The sequence below is a fragment of the Sceloporus undulatus genome, chromosome 2 (genome assembly GCF_019175285.1).
Source record: "Sceloporus undulatus isolate JIND9_A2432 ecotype Alabama chromosome 2, SceUnd_v1.1, whole genome shotgun sequence".
In the NCBI taxonomy this organism is placed as follows: domain Eukaryota; kingdom Metazoa; phylum Chordata; class Lepidosauria; order Squamata; family Phrynosomatidae; genus Sceloporus; species Sceloporus undulatus.
This window is the reverse complement of record NC_056523.1, coordinates 222,630,263-222,652,698: the sequence shown is the minus strand read 5'-3', so window position 1 is coordinate 222,652,698 and position 22,436 is coordinate 222,630,263. Positions and strand designations below refer to the sequence as shown.

General features: G+C 42.0%; 1 long non-coding RNA gene across 1 annotated transcript in view; it reads right to left on the bottom strand.

The window, feature by feature from the left end:
- The window catches only part of LOC121920253, a 33,657-nt gene extending 24,187 nt beyond the window's left edge, over positions 1-9,470 (bottom strand). Inside the window, exons 1-2 of the long non-coding RNA XR_006101711.1 lie at positions 9,332-9,470; positions 7,316-7,364 (exon numbers count right to left, since the gene is read on the bottom strand). This is a non-coding gene — a long non-coding RNA (uncharacterized LOC121920253). The remainder of the gene's footprint in view (positions 1-7,315; positions 7,365-9,331) is intronic.
- Between the last annotated feature and the right edge of the window lie 12,966 nt (positions 9,471-22,436).

Here is a 22,436-nt window from a genome sequence, read left to right as displayed (position 1 = left end):
TCATCATTAAACTCTATTCCTTTACATAAAAAAGCTAGACTGAAGACATAATTTATAACGTTGTTATTTCCTCTATTATTATTCTACTACAATTTTTTTCCCCTTAGTTTTATGATTCCACGGGGTTGAGAAGGGGGTCCAAGCATTATATTTCCAAGAAATTTGTCATCTTCCATATCAACATTACAGAATTGCATTCTATAGATTTACTAGAATTTCCTCTTATACTTAAAAATAGGAGATGAAGTACTACTGTTGATCTATTTTCCTACTAAGCAAAAAGAAAGGCTTATCTTAGATTAGTCTACAAACCCTCACTAAGCTTCTGCAATTCTCAAATCATCTTACATCTTATTAGACCAACGTTTTTCACAGTATAGTAACAGAGGTTTCCACATCTTTTCATTTGTTCTTTCATAATCTTCATTATTTCTCAGTGCCAGTGTTAGTCTGTCCATTTCAATTACATCTAATGCTTTTACTAACCATTCATCTATTTCAATTTCTCCTTGTCTTTTCCAATTTTTAGCAACAGTTATTCTCGCAGCCGTAATCAAATACAAAATTAATTTTCTTTCTTTCCTCAGATCTTTTTGTTCCAAAATATTAAGCAGAATGAGTTCCGGTTCTAAAATTACATTAATTTTGTAGATTTCCATTATTATTTTGTTAACTTTTGTCCAAAACTTTTTAATAAGAGGACACGTCCACCACATGTGGAAGAATGAGCCATAATGTTCCCTACATCTCCAACAAGTTCCAGATTTATCTTTTTTCATTTTCAACAGTCTTGAGGGGGGAAGGTACCATCTATGGAGCATTTTCATATAGTTTTCCTTTATGTCCATACAACATGTAAAACCCAGATCCCTACCCCAAGCTCTTTCCCAATTCTCCAATTTAATATTCCTTCCTATATTTTTTGCCCACTCTACCATACTGGATTTAATGGTCTCCTCCTCTAACTCCAATTTTAGACAAACTTTATAGATAGCCGAAATTTTGCCCTTCTTTTTCCTCTCCATAATTTCATCCAGTTCCGTCTTATCCAAATTTATTCCTTCCTATTTTTGATCTTTCCTAAATCTTTCCATTAACTGTCTATATGTAAACCATCCTAATTCATAATCTTCCTGTTTTAGTTCTTCTCTTGGTTTCATTACTAGCTTCCCGTTACTCACTTTCAATATGTTTCTGTATCTTATCCAATCTTTCCCTTCCACTTTACTTCTTTTCATCAAAGCTTCCTGAGGGGATGTCCATCCTGCTATATTCCTGTAAAATTTTTGTTTATATTTTAGCCAGACTTTCAATAATGTTTGCCGAATAATATTATCGTTAAAATTTTTATTCTGTGCCAATTTTCCATACCAGAGATATGCATGCCATCCGAACCTAATCCCGCATCCTTCTAATTCCAACAAAGTAGTGTTTTCCAGCGTTATCCATTCACTTAACCAATTTTGCCCTTGTGTATAATACAATAATAACATACATCAACATCAAATAATAACAAGCATCAACATCAAATAGTAAAACCCATGGGATAAGGTACTTGCAGAAAGGATCCTGACACATTATCTATAAGAAAAATAAAACAGAACAACTGGTGTTCATCAGACATTAAGAATTAAAGATCCTTTGAGGAAATTCATATACAGTACATGTTTGGTCTACACATCTGGTATAGTTGTCTTGTACCCCAGACAATGATCAAGAGTGTTCTCCATCACATAAAAGCTTGCTTGAAGTAGGGTTGCCATAAGTCAGGACCCCAAAACCAGACAAATGTAGGGCAACATAGGGCATATTTTTTTAAAATGGAAGACACACAAAAACATTGATTCTTTAAAATAGTTAATAAAATGCGTTTCTTACGCATGCTCAAAATGGAGGACATTTTGGCATATCCAACAGATGGCAGAAATGTACTTCCCTTTCTGCCAACACCCACCCCCCTCCTCATTCCAAACACACACGATAGCACATTGGGCCATTTCACATGGCTTACTTAACCATGGCCTCTTGCATATTCAGAGGCTTTCCAAACCAAACCCTTGGTTAACACTGAACAGGTAACAGGCTATGCATATCGAACATGTCAGTGGTTAAACCAAAAAGTGATTTTGCCCCCGTTTCTGAATCATAGAACATAGCGTTGAAGAGACGCAAGGGCCATCCATCCAACCCCCGGTCTTGCCACCCACTATACTTCTCAGAATGTGTACTGGTCAAGGTACTCTTTGGTTTTCTCTCACGTGCTGATATGTAAAAACTCAGAGCAAATACCTTGGCCCCTGCCCAGAGGTTTCATCAGCCACCTTAAAAGGAAAAAAACACACAGAAAAGGCCACTTTGGCAAGTCACACTGTCTCGGCTCAAAAACAGTGGCACAGGCCTAGAACTGACTGAATCAATATCACACCACCACCACATCATCACTAACAATGTAAAAGAACAACTTGTTAGCATAAAAGCAGAAAAAATACACAAACCATAGACTTGAAAAATAAATATTAGAAAACTACACAGGCAAATAAATATTAGAAAAAATACACGGGTCCAAATAAATTTAGAACAATACACAGGGCCACAAATAAGAAAAATACACACAGGGCAAAATAAATTAGAAAACATACCACAGGGTCCAAATACAATTAGAAAATACACAGGTCCAACAACTCTTAGCACAACTACACCGGGTCCAACTTCCCCATATTAAAGAAAAACCTACACAGGGCAAAAATACATTAAACAATACACAGGGTCCAAATACAATATCCCCGCCCCAGAAAACAATCCACAGGTCCAAATAAATATTAGAAAATACACAGGGTCCAACAAAATATTAGCAAACAACCAGGGCCTCCCAAATAAATATTAGAAAATACACAGGGTCCAAAAATATTAAACACTACACAGGGTCCAAATAACTATTAAAAAATCCACAGGGTCCAAAAATATTACGAAAAAATACACACGGGCAACAAAATATTAAAAAATACACAGGGTCCAAATAAATATAGAAAATCACACCCAGCCCGGGCCAAATAAATATTAGAAAAATACACAGGGTCCAAATAACTTTAGAACACACCACAGGCCAAATAAATATTAGAAAAATACACAGGCCCAAATACTATTAGAAACATCCACAGGGCCAAAAAACTATTCAAAAATACACAGGCCAAATAAATATTAGCAAAATCCACCACTCCAAGGGCAAAATAACATTAGAAAATACACAGGTCAAATAAATATTAGAAAAAATACACAGGGTCCAAATAAATATTAGAAAAAAATTACTACAGTGTCCAACTAAATATTAGAAAACTACACAGGGTCCAAATAAATATTAGGAAAAATCCACCAGGTTCCAACTCAATATTAGCAAAAATCCACAAGGGCAACATAAATATTAGAAAACTACACAGGTGTTCAAAATAAATATTAGAAAACTACACAGGGGTGCCCCCAAACATACATATTAGAAAAAAAACACAAGGGCAACTAAAATATTAGAAACATACACAGGGTCCAAATAAATATTAGAAAAATACACAGGGTCAAATAAAATATTAGACCAAATACACAAGGGCAAACAATAATATTCGGGAAAACTACCAGGGTCCAAATTAAATTTAGCAAAAATACACAGGGTCAAATCAATATTAGAAAAATACACAAGGGCAAAATTAAAATATTTCGAAAAAAATACACAGGGGTCCAATAAATATTAGAAAAATACACAGGTCCCCTCCAAATAAAGTATTAGAAAAATACACACGGGCACAAACCAATATTAGAAAATACACAGGGTCCCAATAAATATTAGAAAAAAAATACACAGGGGTCCAAAATAAATATTAGACACATACCCAAGGGCAAAAATAAATCTTCGAAAAAAATACACAGGGTCCAAATACATATAGAAAAATACACCAGGGTCCACAATAACTATTAGAAAAATACACAAGGGGCAAAATAAATATTAGAAAAAATACACAGGGTCGGTCCAATTAATCTTAGAAAAATACCACAGGGTCAAATAAATCTTGCAAAATACACCAGGGCCAAATAAATATTAGAAAAATACAACAGGTCCAACTAAAATATTAGAAAAAAATAACCACCGGTCCAAATAAATATTTTAGACAAAATACACAGTGTCCAAATAAATCTTAGAAACTACACAAGGCAAATGAATCTTAGAAAAAATACCACAAGAGCAAAATAACTTTAGAAAACCTACACAGGGTTCCACATACATCTTAGAAAACATCCACCGGGTAAGTCCAAATCAATATTAGGAAAAAATACACAGTGTCCAAATAAATATTAGACCAATACACAGTTTCCAAAATGCCTATTCGAAAAAAATACCCAAGGGCCAAATAAATATTAGAAAATACACATGGGTCCCAAATAAAAATTAGAAAAATACACAGGGTCCAACCTTACATCTTAGAAAAAATACCACAGGGTCCAAATACACTATTAGAAACATCCACCGGGTCCACATCCCTTCGAACACTACACCGGTGGTCCCCCTCAATATTAGAACACTACCCCAGGTCCCACTCCATATTCGGAAAAACCCTCCACGGTCCCCATAATATTAGACACATTTACACCAGGGCCCATCACTCTTCGAACATACACAGGGTCCAAATAACTATTAGCACCCCTTACCCAGGGTCCCACTCCTATTAGACCACCTTACCCCAGGCCAAATACAATATTAACCACCAATACACCGTGTCTTCCAACTACATCTTAGCACATACACAGGTCCACATAAATCTTAGAAAAATACACCAAGTGCCCAATAAATATTATAAAAAAAATTACACAGGGTCCAAATAAATATTGAACAATTACACAGGGGGGGTCAACTAAATATTTAGAAAACCTACACCTGTCCAAATAAATATTCGAAAACTCACCGGTCCAAAATAAATATTAGAAAAAATAAACCGGGTCCAAATAAATATTAGAAAAAATACCACCGGGTCAAATAAATATTAGAAAAATACACAGGGTTCCAAATAACTATTAGAAAACTACACCTGGTCCAAAACATATTAGAAAAAACAATACACAAGGGGCAACATAAATATTAGAAACTCCACCGGGTCCAAATAAATATTCAGACAATACACAGGGTCCAAATAATATTAGAAAAAATCCACAAGGCAAAATAAATATTAGAAATACACAGGGTCCAAATAAATATTAGAAAAAGACACAGGGTTCAAATAAATATTAGAAAAATTACACAAGGGCAAAATAAAATTCGAAACATACACGGGGCCAAATAAATATTAGAAAAATACCCAGGGTCCAAATAAATATTAGAAAAATACACAAGGGCAAAATAAATATTAGAACAAAAAATACAAACAGTGGTCCAAATAAATATTAGACAAGAAAAAAAATACACAGGCCGGTCCAAATAAAATATTAGAAAAAATACACAGGGTCCAATAAATATTAGAAAACTACACCGGGTCAAATTAAATATTAGAAACAACTACCAGGGTCCAATAACTATTAGAAAATTACACAAGGTGCAAAATACAATATTAGAAAACTACACAGGGTCCAAAATAAATATTAGAAAACTACCCAGGGTCCAAATCAATATTAGAAAAATACACAGGGCCAAATCAAACTATTAGAAAACATACACACGGGTCCCACTCAACTATTAGAAAAATACACAGGGCCAAATAAATATTAGACACAACCACAATACCACAGGTCCACAATACATATTAGAAAAATACACCGGGTCCAAAACATATTAGCAATACCACAGGCCAAATAATATTAGCAAAAATACACAGGTCCAAAACAAATACGACAACACACACGGCCAAATCACATCTTAGCACAACAATCACAGGGCCCAAATAATATAGAAAAATCAACACCGGGTCCAAATAAATATTAGAAAAACACAGGGTCCAAATAACTATTAGAAAATACACAGTGTCCAAACCAATATTAGCAAAAATACACAAGGGCAAAAAATATTAGAAAACACAACACAGGGTCCCAAAACATTTAGAAAAATACCAGGGTCCAAATAACTATTCAAAAAATACACAGGTCCAACTAAATATAGAAACAACACAAGGGCCAAATAATATTAGCAAAACTACACACGGGCCAAAATACAATCATCCGCAAAAAACAACTTCACACAGGCCCAAATAAATATTAGAAAACATACACAAGGCCAAATAAATCTTAGACACAATACCACAGTGTCCAAATAAATATTAGGAAAATACACAAGGCAAAATGCATATTAGAAAAATACACAAGAGCAAAATAAATATAGAAAAATACACAGGGTCCAAATTAAATATTAGAAAACTACAAGGGCAAAATAAACGCTCTGGCCACTTACCACCACCACACCTCCTCCTCCTAAGGCTATGGAATCCTGGGAACTGTAGCTCTGTGGCCATTCAGCCTCTTTGTCAAGAGAGCTCTGGGTGCCCACAAGAAACTCCATCAGAATCCCATAGCCCTGAGCCATGGATGTTTAAAGGGGGGGGGTCATCAAAACTATTTCTGCAGCCTTTTGCTATCCCAAAGCCCTTCCTATTTACAAGCAAGGCAAAATCCTTCCTTCCAAGCCACTGAAAACCAACCAAGTGGAGGGCTGATTGCTTCTTTCCCATTGGTCCGCTTCGGAGCAATTTGAATTTACAATTAAGGTGTTTTAGGCCTCAAAACATCCGTGATAAAGCATTACAAGAACTGACGGGTTTACATTTAAAAGATGAGGCGATTAGACCCCAGTGAAACATGAACGATTTATGGCCTTTTTTTTCTAACTGTAAACTGGAAAGTAAGCCTCTGCAGGGCATATATACCACGTGGGCACGCAAAAGCTCTGCGTTGCAGTGTCCTGAAGACCTGTCTCTAGCGCAAGCCAAGGCGTGGAGGGTGGCGCACGACACGCAGGATGGAGGGGAGGTGGGGTGGGGTGGGGCTGCGCTGCGCGGCGCGCGGGAGGCGGGCGGGGGCAGGGCAGGGTTCTCCCTTTGCCTCCTGTGCCCCAGTGCGCGGCCCGTTTTTGCGGCATGCTCGTGGAAGACGCCTCCAGTGCCTCGCTGGGGGGAATCCCGGGGGCGGGGCCAAACCAGGGCGGGACTGTGCGGACCCACCCCAAACCAGAAAAGTCCCGCCCCCAGGCGGGATATGGCAAGCCTAGCTTGAAGGCAGAAAGTTTGAAAAGAGTGCTTTTAGATGACCAGCAAGTACATTGTTCAGCACAGCACATCATAGCATATCATACCCATTTTCAGAGGAATATGTCTTCTTCAATAATAGTATGCCACTAAGTTCTGCAAAGAAAAGAAAAAGAAATATTTTTTCACAACACCACAGCTTTGCATTCAAATAATGCTGAAGTAATCCAGCTTCAAAATACTTCTACATTGCCACTGATCTCTCAAAGTATTACTTCTGTCTCTACAGTACATTTTCTGTATCAGAGGGCATGAACAGACGGGACAAAATAAAGCTACTTCGGGTCACTTTGGAGGTATGCTGTTCAAATGACACATGTATCTTTAGAGGCCAGAAGCTTTGCCAAAGCTGTGCTCCAGTTCTTAGGACTCAAGCATGGCTTTGGCATGGCATCCAACCTCTTAGGATGTAAGTATCATTTAAATAGCATACCTCCAAACTGCCCCGAAACAGCTTTATTTTGGCCTGTCTGTTCAGGCCCAAAGTAAGAACAGATTCAACAACAACAATTTTGGAAGTGGTGACCAATTATCAGCATGCATTTATTCCATTCCATTCCATTCCACTTCCTTCCTTCCTTCCTTCCTTCCTTCCTTCCTTCATAGATCAATAAATGTGTAAACTACTTTTGGGTTACTGTGACTCCTTTTATAGGTGCATTTTCAAACTCCACATGACTTTATTTCCATTATGGGTGTGACATTTCTATTGTTATTTTATTGACAAGAGAAGTTTTAAAGTTTTATTTAAAATTTTCTAACTACATAGAAAAGAATGTTAATGCTACATAAATTCATGAAAAAACAGAAAAAGAAAAAAAAGAGAGAAAAGAACTACAAATCAAGGAAAGGGGAAAAAAGACAAAAGGGAAGTAAAGAAATAAGAAAAATAAGACAAAATGAAAGTGACTTCCAAACCTCTCTTTAGTGGGTATTAAAAAACAAAGTGCTACTCTAGTAGTGACTTTGTAAGTCTTCAAGACATACTCAACTCATGGAGATCCTAAAGTGACTCTATCTTTGGGTTTTCTTGGCAAGATTTGCTAAGAGGAAGTTTGCCATTGGCTTTCCTGGAAGCTAAGATCAAGAATGTGACTTGGCCAGGGTCACCCAGTGGATTTCATGGCCAAGCTGTGAATTGAACCTTGGCCTCCAGAGTTGTAGTCCAACACTCAAATGACTAGGCCATGCTGGCTCCCAATACAGTTAATGAATCCTAAAATTTCCCCAGAATTTTGCCATGCAAAGAGTTTTAAAAAATTTTCAAATATGTTTTTATGTATTAATTATGTATTCCAAAAGCTTAATGCGCTAAATCTCTGAGAAGAAGAAGCTAGAGCAATGAATCTACTTTTATGATACCTCCACCTTAGCCCTTCTACAGTGGGAATCCCCAGTCTTTGGGACATGCACACCCTGCAGCTTATTAGTTCTATCTAAAGTAGATTTACTGAATCAATAGAACTGTCTGAGTATTGACTTAACCAACTTCCCATTGATTCAAATGGATCTCAAGTCTTAACTGAAGACTAAGAACTGGATTTGGGCTTGAGGAGGGAAGAAGTCTTCACCTCTCCCATCCCAACGACAGTGCATCGGGATGGGGGAGAGAAATTTCAGTACACTTCACCCCTTCTTATCTGCGGACTTGCCATTTGTGGATTCCAGCATCCACGGATGGCAGGTTCATTGGAAGGAGGGAGCAGAGGAAGTAGAGGAGGAGAAGGAAGAGAAAGATGAGGTAAAGAGCTGAGTATGGTTGCAATGGCCTCTATCCAAGGATCAAAGGGGCAGTGTCAAGCCACCCCTTTAGGGCTGTTTGTACCGCCTTAAATCATATTAACAGTCGTATTCAACAACACATTTTAAGATATTTGGAATTATTGGTAGGCAGTCTCAATAAGTTACATGTTACAAATGTATCCATTTAGGATCACACAGAGTAATTGTCTGTTGCAAATTTCAAGAGATGCCTTTTTTAAGATCCAAAACAAAGAGAAATGAAATGTTTTATTGCATCCACATCCATGATAACCAGGCCCCATAAAAACAAGTTCACTTACCAATTTTTTCCAGGGTTTTTTCCCCCAGCAGGAAAGCAGGCTCTTGCATCTAAAGAGGAATCGAAAGGCGCTAATGGAGTGGGGTGTTGCAACTTGCAGGATTAACTGGGAGAAACTGGAGAATTGAAACAGAAACTCTTCCTTTTCTTCTTCTGATCTTACTTAGAAGGGAAATGACTCTAGTTTGCCATCTTGTGGGCTTCTGCTGACTTTTTGGCCCTGTTTCCAGGGTTTTTTCCCAGCAGAAAATCAGGCTCTTGGACCTAGAGAGGAATCTAAAGGCACTAATGGAGTGGGATGTGGCAGCATTAACTGGGAGAAACTGGAGAACTGAAACAGAAACTCTTCTTCTTCTTCTTCTTCTTCTTCTTCTTCTTCTTCTGGTCTTACTTAAAAGGGAAAAAATATTCTAGTTTGCCATCTTGTAGACTTCTGCTGACTTTTTGGCCCTGTTTCCATTGCATTCTTGTACATTTGGGGATTTCTACATATGCTTGGCTACACTGTAGAATGCGGGCTGTTCCCCCCCCCAAGGGTTACAACACTGATGTGTAGGGGCCACATGCTGGCTATAGGCTGCACTGCGCCCACTTGTAATCTACATGGACTACAAGAAATTCTGGGCTTTATGTTGGAGTATTGCATCAATACTTGTGTCTATGCAATTGGGAGGAAGGAGGGGGTGACAATCTCTATGGTAATTTGGTCAGTGTAGCTGTAGCTGTAAAAAGGTCACTTCCTATCACCTTCCACTCTCTAGCACTAGCACTTTACATTTCTATACTGCTTCATGGGGAAGTCAGCCCTCTCTAAATGGTTTACAAGCTGTAAACTCATTTTACTGACCTATGAAACGATGTAAGGCTAAGACAACCAGGAGTACTGCGGGATTGAACTCACAAAGTTGTGGCTGTAGTACCTGCATTTAACCATTGTGCCACCAGTTTTTTGTATGTGTTTTTGGGCTATGGGGCCATGTTCCAGAAGAGTTTATTCCTGACGTTTCACCAGCATTTGTGGCTGGCATCTTCAGAGAATGCTGGCATGGAAGAGAGTTGGGTATATGTGTGTGAGGGTATGTGTGTGTGTGCGCACGCGCACGCGCGCACACACACACACACACTGTGTGACCCTGGGAAGGGTAGGGAGGAGTGATTTCCATGTTAATCTGTGTATTGTTCTGTTGTTGATGGCAGTATCTCAGGGTGGGAGGATATGCAAAAAGGATTATTGTCTGCTTAATTAGTGATCATTGTCTGCTGGGAACCTGGGTGGTTTTTCATTTGCATTTGCTGAGTCCTGATCTTGCTGTTTTTCAAGACTGGTAGCCAAACGTTATTCATGTTAAGGGTTTCTTCTTTCCTGTTGAAGTTGTCTTGGTTTTGTGGATTTCAATGGCTTCCCTGTGCATTCTTACCTGATAGTTGTTGGCATGATCCAGAATTTCAGTGTTTTCAAATAGCATTTTGTGCCCAGGATGGTTTATAACTTGTTCTGCTACTACTGATTTTTCTGGCTGACTCAGTCTGCAGTGACTCTCATGTTCCTTGATTTGTGTTCGAACACTGCGTTTGGTGGTCCCTATGTAGGCTTCTCCACAGCTGCATGGTATGCGATTAACTTCTGGGTGCTGTGATAGGGTCTCTCTTCCTTGTCCTTCACTGAGAGCAGCATTTGTTGGATTTTCTTGGTTGGTTTGTAAACCATTTGGAGGTGGTGTTTCCTCACCAGTTTCCCTATTCTGTCTGTGACTCTGTTGATGTATGGTGAAAATACTTTCCCTTTGGGGTTTTTTTCTGGGTCTCACAGCCCTTCTGATGTATGAGCTGGAATAACCATTAGCCTGTAGAGCCCCGTCTAGGTGCTGCAATTCATCTTCCAAGAAGTGGGGTTCACAGATCCGTTTTGCCCGGTCTACCAGTGTTTTTATTGTGCTTCTTTTTTGTCCTAGGTGATGGTTCTTCTTGTGTAGGTATCTGTCTGTGTGTGTAGGTTTTCTATATACTGTGTGGCCCAAATGTTGGTTTGGTTTATGGATGACTGGGACATCCAAGAATGGCAGTGTTCCTTCCTTTTCTTTTTCCATTGTGAATTGGATGTTAGGGTGGATGTTCTTTAGATGGTTCAGAAACACAGCCAGATCTTCTTCTCCATGGCTCCAAATGGTCAAAGTGTCATCCACATATAGGACCAACAAAATCACCAGGAAAACGAACACCCTGATCAAAAACTCCTCAATTCAGCCAACCACAAGACAAAGTGTGTGCAAATCTGAGGCTCTCCCACTAAGACTGTATGGACTTCCCAGGATCCACAAGGATGCCATTCCACTCCAACCCATAGTGAGTGCTATTTGATCCCCCATATACGATGTATGAATTCCTAAAAAACAAAGAAAATTTCTTATAAACTCCTTCCCCTTGTTTTCTCTTTCATCTTCCATTATAATTCCACTTTCTTAATCTTCCCTTTCATTAGTTTACCGATGTCAGTGTGAATCCTAGCAAGACCCCCAGGCATCAGACCTTCAAAATTAAATTCCCTGGGACAGATTAGGTGGAGTCTCTATGTGGTATCCAGTTCATTTAGAACATCTGCTTTTTAGCCAGGTTTGGGAAATGACTATCCATGAAGCTCAATTATTTCTATTTTAACCTGCTCCCTTTTTGTATTTTTTAAAAAATTATTTGTATCTGTGTAAAATGGCTGTTCACTTGAAATACAATAAACTGACTGGTCAGTCAAATAAAACAAACCCCATCTGGATTCAAAGACCATCTCCTTTCCAAGTTGCTTTTACTACTTGTTAATTAAAATCTTTTGATCTTGGAATTAACAATCATGTTGTAACAATGAATTAAAATATTAAAAAGAGTAATTGGTCACACATGTGTATATAATGTCTTAAATTCCATTTTAATTTAATTTAATTTCCATTTGGATGTGATATAATAATCATAATCGTAACAATACATTTTATTTCTTACCCACCTCTCTCTAAGGCTCAAGGCGGGGTACAACATAGATTAAAACACATAAAACCATTTAAACACTGTAAAAACAGTGTTAAAACAAATAACCATAGAATGCATTAAATTTATCCAGCATAAATTAAAATATCCTAATTTAAAATTCAAAGTTTAAAATTGACTGGGTAGGTCTACCAGATGTGATAGGTCTTTAATTCTCTTTTAAATTCAAGCAGCATATTTAGCTGTCAAATGTCTCCTGGCAGGTCATTCCACAGTCTAAGGGTGGCTGATGGAAAAGTCCTCTGGCTAGCAGTTGCCAGTCTAGTTCTGGTGGGTTGAAATAAGTGTATCCCAGAAGACCTGAGTGTATGGGACATATTGTATGGGCAGCATGGTCTGTGTTTACAGTTTTTACTGCAATGAAATTCTCCTTAAGCTGCTTTGTGGGAGAAAAAATCTTTGGAGAAAAAGACTTATAGTTGGCCCTGAACTTACACAGTGGTTAGGGGTGTAGCCATGAAAAACCACTGAGTGATCCTGGGCAGTCCCATTCTCTCAGACTCAGAAGATGGCAATGGCAACCCCTTTCTGAGGAAACTTACGGGGAATCCCAATGGTAGTTTCTCCTTAGGGCTGCTGTAAGTCAGAAATGACTCGAAGGCACACAACAACAATTGGAATACAACCCCCCCAAAATGGGGAAAACATGAATATCTCTAGGGTCTCCAATAATATTTAATACACAAAAAAGTATCTGTCCATCCCTTTTTCCCCTGCCCCACACAAGGAAGCAGGTGGAGGGAAGGAGATGTGTCAGTGTATGTAAAAATGAAATTGAATTTCACTGTACCGAATATGGCTACTGGATGATGCAACACAAGTGAAAGGTTGCAAGGAGTGTCATCAGTCACACCATATAGGATATGCCCAGGATGACACAGCAGATGTGATGCAAGTGACTGATGCAAGAGGACTATTGCAGACTCATGTGTGAGAAGATCATGTCATGGACAAAGTGTAGCCTAAGTTCTGTGTGGGTTGTTATTAGTGGATCATTGGTTGGATAGTTGTTGGTTTGTACATAGTGCTGTAAATACTCAGTAGTAAAGTTCTGTATATAGAACTTGGAGACTCTGACTTTGTGAGATTCACAAAGGATGGAGATATACTGGATTGCAAAAGAAGTATCTTTTTGTGTTGCAAATGGATGTTAAATTTCCTGGACTTTGAGAATAATAATAATAATAATAATTTTTATTTTTACCCCGCCTTTCCATAAAATGATCAAGGCGGCTTACAAGGATTAAAACATTACAGTACAAGATAAAAACAATTACAATATGAAAATTAAAAACATTGCTACAAGGAATGGGAACTGGAATCAATATAAAACACATATGTCAAGGGCAGGAGATGGAAAAAACTCGATTTACAATGGTCCAGGGTCAAAAGGAAAGACAAGGGGCAGAGAAAAGAAAAATTAACTAAGGTGGGAATGCCAGCCGAAATAAATGCGTTTTTAAGTTTTTCTTAAAAGAATCTAACGATGCGGCGGAGCGGAGCTCTACTGGAAGCTTATTCCAAAGAAAGGGGGCAATGATGGCAAAAGCCCTCTGTGAGGTCCTCACAAAATGTGACCTAGGGACCTCCAACAGATTTGTCCCAAATGTTCTGAGTGTGCGGGGCGGATTATATGGGGATAGGCAGTCCTCCTAGTACCCTGGGCCCAGCCATTTAGGGCTTTATAGGTCAAAACCAACACCTTGTATTGAGCTTGGAAGCGAATAGGCAGCCAGTGAATGTCTTTTAAGATGGGTGTTATATGGTCCGACCTGGAGCTACCAGCAACCAGTCTAGCTGCCATGTTCTGCACCATTTGCAGCTTCTGGGTTTGGTACAAGGGTTGCCCCATGTAGAGCGCATTGCAGAAGTCCAGTCGAGAGGTTACCAAAGCATGTACAACAGTTTCAAGGTCCCCATGGTCCAGGTAGGGACGCAACTGGCGTATCAGCCGAAGCTGATGACAAGCACTCCTGACCGTCGCATCGACCTGAGATGTCAGCTGGAGCGATGAATCAAGGAGCACTCCCAAGCTGCGCACCGAGTCCTTCAAGGGGAGCGTGACCCCATTCAGGACCGGGTGACAGATCTCACCACCTGGAACTGGGGTACCTATCACCAGTACTTCCGTTTTCCCTGGATTCACACTGAGTTTGTTCTCTCTCATCCAGCCCATTACCGACGCCAAGCAGGCATCTAGAGGAGAGATGCCATCCTTAGTTACTGCATCAGTCGGAGACACAGAGAAGACTATTTGTGTGTCATCAGCATACTGATAACACCGCGCTCCGTGTCTCCAGATGATCTCTCCCAGCGGTTTCATGTAAATGTTGAATAGCATAGGGGACAAAATCGCTCCCTGAGGGACACCAGATGTAAGGGGCCTCTTATCAGAGCGACAGTCCCCCAGCTCCACCATCTGGAATCTGCCCGAGAGGTAGGACTGGAACCACTGCAGAACAGTGCCCCCGATGCCCAACTCCCCCAGGCGATCCAGAAGGATACCATGGTCGATGGTATCGAAAGCCGCTGAGATGTCCAAAAGCACTAACAGGGACAGCTTAACCCTGTCCATGCCCAGACAGAGATCATCAACTAAGGCGACCATGGCAGTCTCAACTCCATAGCCCGCCCGGAAGCCAGTTTGAAATGGGTCCAGAAAATCGGTGTCATCCAAGATCGATTGAAGCTGAAAAGCGACTGCTCTCTCGATCACTTTCCCCAGAAAAGACAGCAGCGAGATGGGCTGATAATTATTATGGATCAGGGGGTCTAAGGAGGGCTTTTTTAGCAGGGGTTTAACCACTGCTAATTTTAATTTGGATGGAAACTGACCCTCTCTTAGAGAAGTATTAACAATGCGGTGTAAAAGAGTTAACACCGCATCTCCCCCCTGAGCTGCCAGCCATGAGGGACAGGGATCAAGGGAGCAGGTCGTCTTCCTAACACTTCGAAGGATCTTGTCCACTTCCTCGGTACTAACAAACTCAAAATGATCCAGTATAACAGGGGCCATGGATGCTTCGGACGCCTCTCTTATAGGATCTGCATAAATACTGGCGTCGAGATCAGCCTTTATCCGAGAAATTTTATCCGCAAAGAAGTTGTTAAATTCGTCACAGCAGGCTTTAGATGGTTCCAAAATAGGGCTCAGGGAGGGGGGGAGCTGAGTTAGCTCCCTCACAACCCTGAACAGCTCTGCTGGACGCGACTCTGCGGACGCAATACGTGCAGCAAAGAACAAGTTCTTCGCTGCATCTATTGCCACTCCGTAGGCTCTCAAATGAGAGCAAAGGAGTGTCCTGTCGGATAAGCGCTGATGTCTTCGCCATTTATGCTCTAGTCGTTGCGCAACCCGCTTCCTTTCCCTGAGGTCTTCCGTATACCAGGGTTGTTTATTGGAAGCAGGCTGGAAAGGACGCTTGGGAGCGATACTGTATATAGCCCTGGAAAGGTTAGTATCCCAGATGTTGGTCAGGGCATCCACAGAATCGCCGTCAGTACCAGTCGTATACCCCTCTAGGGCTTCTTGGAACCTTATGGGTTCCATCAGCCTTTGAGGGTGGACCATCCTAAGAGGTCCGCCACCCCGGGGGGGTTAGAGGTAGAAGCCTTGATTCGGGCCTCAACCAAGAAATGATCCGAACCTGACAGGGGAGAGATATTAGAAATCTCTGCCCACGGAGCCTCCATATCCGTACTGAAGATCACTTCGAGAGTATTACCAGCGCAATGCATTGGCCCTGAGACTAATTGGGACAGGCCCATGGCTGTCATGGTAGTCATGAACTCCCGAGTTGCACCTGTTGGAATATCACTGGCCTCGAAAGGGATGTTGAGGTCCCCCAGGACAAGAAGCCTAGGGGACTCCAACACCAGCTCCAAGACCAGCTGTGTCAGCTCGGGCAGGGAGTCTGTTAGCGCACGGGGTGGCCGGTAGACCAACAGAATCCCCAGGCTGTCTCTGGCCTTCAGGGTCAGGTAAATACACTCGATGTAATCTGTTTTCCGGACTGGGATCCTGGTTAAGGAAAGGGTGTCTTTATGGAACAAGGCAACACCACCACCCCACCCACCTAACATGATCTGGTCCTTAACTGAGTACCCGGCTGGGAGGGCCTGGGCCCACACTGCCTCGCTCTCAGGCCCAAGCCAGGTCTCAGTAATGCACGCCAGGTCACAGTTTTTATCCTGCATAAGGTCGTATATAATGTGGGTCTTATTTTTTATGGACCTGGCGTTGCACAGTAGCAGTGACAGGGTTTGTGGTACGACTGGGCTGACCCTCAGGCCTCTTTGGTTAGGAAGGTGGCAGGAAGGAGAGATAGATATCACACATCGATCGCGCCTTCCGTTTTGACACAAATCCACTTTCCTACCGCCATACCTCCCCTTGCCCCACACAACCTCAATAGGGGCTCCCATTACATATGCATCCACCGCCGCAACTGGCATCCCACATCCCATATCCACCCCCAAACCCATCAGTGACAACAAAACCCCAAAACAAAGGGAGACGGGAGGAGGCGTCATTCCCTTAAAAAACACAAACTAACCCAATTACCCCAACTACAAAACCCCTGCTCAAGTCATAAAACAATTTGGCGAGCTAATAATTCCTGTTTCTCCTATAAGAAGTGCGCCAATACTTCGCCCAAAAAAAAACCCACCTTGGGCGAGTGTGTATGTGCGCCCAGCTGGTCTGTGGCTGGCGTCCTCGGTCAGGGGGCCAGCGGGCCGGCTTTTGAGGAGGAGAGCCGCTCCTACCGGCTCACTCCTCCCCTCCCAAGAGCGCCGCCGGGGCAGCAAGAGTCTCTCTGGTGCAGGGGCGCGCCCAGCTGGTCTGTGGCTGGCGTTTCGGTTGGGGGGCCGGCGGGCCAGCTTTTGAAGAGGAGAGACGCTCCCACCGGCTCACTCCTCCCCTCCCAAGAGCGCCACCGGGGCGGCAAGAGTCTCTGAGGCGCGGGGGCGCGCCCAGCTGGTCTGTGGCTGGCATCCTCGGTCGGGGGGCAAGAGGGCTGGCTTTTGAAGAGGAGAGCCACTCCCACCGGCTCACTCCTCCCCTCCCAAGAGCGCTGCCGGGGCAGCAAGAGTCTCTCTGGTGCTGGGGGCGCGCCCAGCTGGCCTGTGGCTGGCATCCTCGGTCGGGGGGCCGGCGGGCCAGCTTTTGAAGAGGAGAACCGCTCCCACCGGCTCACTCCTCCCCTCCCAAGAGCGCCGCCGGGGCGGCAAGAGTCTCTCTGGTGCGGGGGCGCGCCCAGCTGGTCTGTGGCTGGCGTCCTCGGTCAGGGGGCTGGCGGGTTGGCTTTTGAAGAGGAGAGCCGCTCCCACCGGCTCACTCCTCCCCTCCCAAGAGCGCCGCCGGGGCGGCAAGAGTCTCTCTGGCACGGGGACGCGCCCAGCTGGTCTGTGGCTGGCGTCCTTGGTCGGGGGGCCGGCGGGCCGGTTGAGGAGGAGCCGCTCCTACCGGCTCACTCCTCCCCTCCAAAGAGCGCCGCTGGGGCAGCAGACTCCCAGTTGCCCCATGGCCATGGAGGAGGTGCCAACCTGCAAGTAATACCCCTCATACCATCTGAACTGAGAACAAAAACAAAAATGTAGGCTTATACTAACAATCTTCCCCCTCTATATGGTTTTTAACACCATGCCTGCTGAAGAAGACAGGGAGCATCAAAGCTTGCAACATATAGTTGTGCATTTTGGCTGGCCCAATAAGGAATCACTGTTTGGTGGATTTTTGATGCTATTGGACTTGGAGACTCTGAGTTATTATTTAGTACCTGCACAGTTATTGGTGCTGACATACTGCTGAGCATTGTTTTCTCTTCTGCGTGTGCTCAGAGAGAAGGACCACAAGCACGGCTTCTACAAGATGGGATGGGAGAGTGTAAGGGAGGGTGCTTACATTCTCTCCTTCATCATTTAGACGGTGAGCAGGCAGGGAGAAGGGGATGGGATGGGTGTCCACTTTCTCCCTTCTCCCACTACCCCATCACCGTCCATTTCCCCATCCCCCATTCACACGCCTATGCAGGCAATCAGGTGGGGTGCCGCAGCACGAGTTCAGCCTTTAAATGATTGCCTATCTTCCTCCCATTCCTCCGCAGAGAGTCTTCCCTTCTCTGGGTACCAGGGACACTGGCATGAAATCTCTGCTATCAGATTTTATGTCTCTTTGGGTGATTGCCTATCCCTGATAGCCGCTTAACTGTAACTCCCTAGCGTGAGACCTGCTCGTGGACAACATTCCTCCCATACTCACGGGATCCTGTAGAGGATGTGCACGCAGACTGTTCCAGTCGTGTGAGCTGGGCCGTAGCCGCTTCTCCGTATCACGTGCGGGGTCACCAGCTGTCGCGGCAAAGAGACGCAGAGACAGGAATGGGGGTGCACGAGCTTCTTCAGCCAGGTCTTGGCTGAACCTTTTATTGACATCATGTTACATTATTCCATTGTTTGTCCAAAGCAATTTGCGAGATTAGTGACAGTATGTACTTAGAGGAATTCCAATTAGCAAAGGGAGCAGGATGTGTAAACTGGCTCAGCCGAATCAAACATGGGCTATCTATCTAATTATGGATGAAGCATTGTCATCCTGAAAGAGGGTCGCAATCCTGTGGTCTGCAACAGGATTACCACACCTCAATCTTGATGAACATTGCTATCCTGGGAGGGGTTGCATCCCCGGGGCTCCCCAGGAATGCTACACTCTCAGCTCCTCCATCCCATTTTCTTCCCCCATCTGCCTGAACAGGTGAGCATGGGACTGCATGCATCCTCTCTCCTTCACTCCCCTCATCCCATCCCGTTTCTTCCCAACCATGCAAGCAAGGAAACTTGTGCCCACAGCCAGGCCTAGCCATGGTACCAGTTTGATTTCCTACCTGCTACACCTGTATTTCAAAGCTCCAGTTAATGGTGTAGACAGTGGCAAATACGCTCATAATGAATAATAAAATCCACAATGTAGAAAGACAACTGTATTTACTTTATTTATTTATTTATTATATTCCACTTTTCCTTCATGAGTTCTGTTGGGCTCATGACTCTCTTCTTTCACAGTTTATCTGCACTGTTAGGTAGATCAAGCTGACATTGACTTGCTAAGGTCATCTGGTGAGTTCATGGCTTTGCAAGGACTTGAATCTGGGTTTCTAGTCCCAGCCAATACTAATCACATTGTTGTTGTTGTCATTATTATTTATTTATTTATTTTCTCTTTCCCCAAAACTGGGACCAGGGCGCTCACAAATTAATACAGTTCAATTAAAGCTCAACTATCATTACTGGGAACAGTAGCAACCGTACAATGTGTGTTTACAAAAATGATATTTTATTCAAACACTCCTCATAAGAAAGAATAAATTCCCCTTCCATTGGAATAAAGACTTAGTACATTTATAGGCAAGGGGGAAAAAACAAGGATAAAATGGCAGTATGCAAGATGAGAAAAAAGGGGGGGGGGGTGTTAAGCCTTCCAAATCTTGATTGTACTATAATGCTTGTGTATTGCAGTGGTAAGAGAATGGATAGTCTTGGAGAATCCTAAAACTACTAAACTGGAAGGCACAATGAAACAAGGATGGGGGACTATGTACATGTTGGTGGCATTTTACAAGTAAAAAATTATTGGGTAAACTATACAAAACAATACCAAAAGCACTAAAATAAATATTCCTTTTATACCAGAATTATTTCTATTAAAATTATAGAGGTAATAAAAAGTAAATTAAATTATAAACAGATCAGTGTAATTCTTTATTTGATAAGGTCCTAGCTAAACATTGGAAATCAGATGTTATACCCTCAATAGAGGAATGGATATTAAGAGTAAATGAATTGATAATATGGATAAATTGAAGATGTATATTGCAGGGAAAATAAATCAAGATTGAGAACAAATGGGGAGAGATTAAAAAAAACATGGTGTTCAAACAAGAAGAAAAAAAATATCTAAAGATTGGGTCCAAATCTTAGCAATGGGTAAACAAGAAACCAGATTAATGAACAAGTAAGGATGAAATGTATAGGAAAGCTCTTGTAGAAACTGTATACTCGTAGTTTTATTTTTGGTATCTTGAGAAGCTGGATGTAAGTTTCCTTTTTCTTTATTATCTTCGTTTTTTCTTTTTCTTTCTTCTTCTTCTCTCTTTTGTAATTGTCAGAAAACTTAATAAATTTTTTTAAAAAGCATACAAAAATAGTACATTAAAACAAATTAAATTATTACAAGTAAAAAACAAGTTACATACATCCGTCCTGCCTTAGCAGGGGATCCGTTCCGGATCCCTCCACGTAAGGGCGAATTCCGCCTATGGCTCAAGCCCCACGGAAACAATGGGGCTCGTGCGGTGCGGTGCGGCGCGCGCAGTGCGCAACGGGCGCGCGCGCCCATTCATTGAATGGGACACGCCGCCCCTTCTGCCCCCGGTGCCCTGCGGCTTGAGCAGTATGCTCAAGCTGCGTAAGGCGCACCCAATAGGCGCGGGCGCGCTGTATTTTAAAAAAATATAATTGCTTTATAGGTCATAGCCAGTACTTTAAATTATGTAGTGTGTGTGTGTTTTGCCTTCAAGTCATCTCCAAACTTATGGTGAGCCTAAAGCGAACATACCACAGGGGTTAATAGTCAATACTAAGATGAGAATTGAACCCTCGTCTCCAGAGTTTGAGTCAAATATTGAACCACTATGTCACATTGGTCTCATGTTTTTTATTCTAGAGAAATAAAATACATTGAAAAAATAAATTGCGAAACATTTTCTTTATGCTTAACAAATCAGGTTTGGGTGATTGTTCTTTTTATGCAGTCATGGTTAGTAATGAATTAAATTGACCACAATAGATCATCAAACACATTCAGCAAATAACTTTATTATATTGCTTTAATTTCCTATCTTTGTATAACTGAATTTTCATAACAGCCATGTCTTTGAAACAAAATTGTTTTGTACAGTTCAGGAGAAAGTTGTCTAAGGAGCGTATCGCTCCACTAAATAACCTGGTTTACTCACCCGAATTCAAGCCTAAATCGAGAGGTAGCCGGTCCTACCAAATGATTTGCTGCAAAGCTGTTGTTGGGTGAGTACAGCCTGGCGCAACCCAGGTCCAGGCAAGCTCCAGAAGCCATTTTTCCCCAGTTGGAAAGCTCCCGGCTTCAAAATCCTGTGTTAGGACCTGGCTGCCTCCCGATTAGGCTTGAAGGCGGAGGAGTAAGCTGGGTTATTTAAGGGAGAGATAAGCTCCTAACATTCTATTAATAATTATTTTTCCTCCCTCTTTAGTATCATTACTGAAATGCTGCCATTCAGGTAGCCTGCATGGTGTTCTCGTTTTAGCATTTAGACTCGATTGCGGAGATTCCGGGTTGGATTCCCCACTTAGCTATGGAAACTGATTGGATGACCTTGGGTTAAGTCACATACTCTCAGCCCACCAGAAACTCCATGATAGGGTTAATTAGGACTGGATAAACTTGAAGGTACACGCCACCATCACCCCCACAATGCCTTTCAACCCATTTCATTCCACCAAATTTCGTCTTGAGTAAGTAGCTTGAGTTATTACATAAATCATATATTTTTCCAGTCCTGGAAAAGAAAAAATAGCAAGACATAGTTTAGGTAAAAACCTCCGAGACTTTGGTTTAATGAGCTATCTCAGTGATTAAACTTTGGTGACCTTTAGCACCATGTATTTAATTGATAGTTAATTATGGAAAACTATATAGTGGGGGCTCATTATCTGCAATATCTGGTGTGATGATGAGCGCTGGTACTGGGTACTTGCCAAAAGATTGGAAATCAAAGGGCACTTCCCTCAGGAGATACACCCTTTGTGCAAGACATTTGCACTGATTGCCCTGCCATTTCCATATATCTCTGGCTATTCTTCCTCCTTGAAAATTCAACAAGAAAATCTCACCCTGAGAAACTGCCCCTGGACACATATTACCCTATTAATATGTCTGTTGGGGCACCTCCAATTGGTCTTGGGTTGTTTCAGACAGCCCCTGTATGTTTCCCCATCTCCTCAGCCACGTAGCCCAACCAGGTTCCTGGCTGCATGCTAAG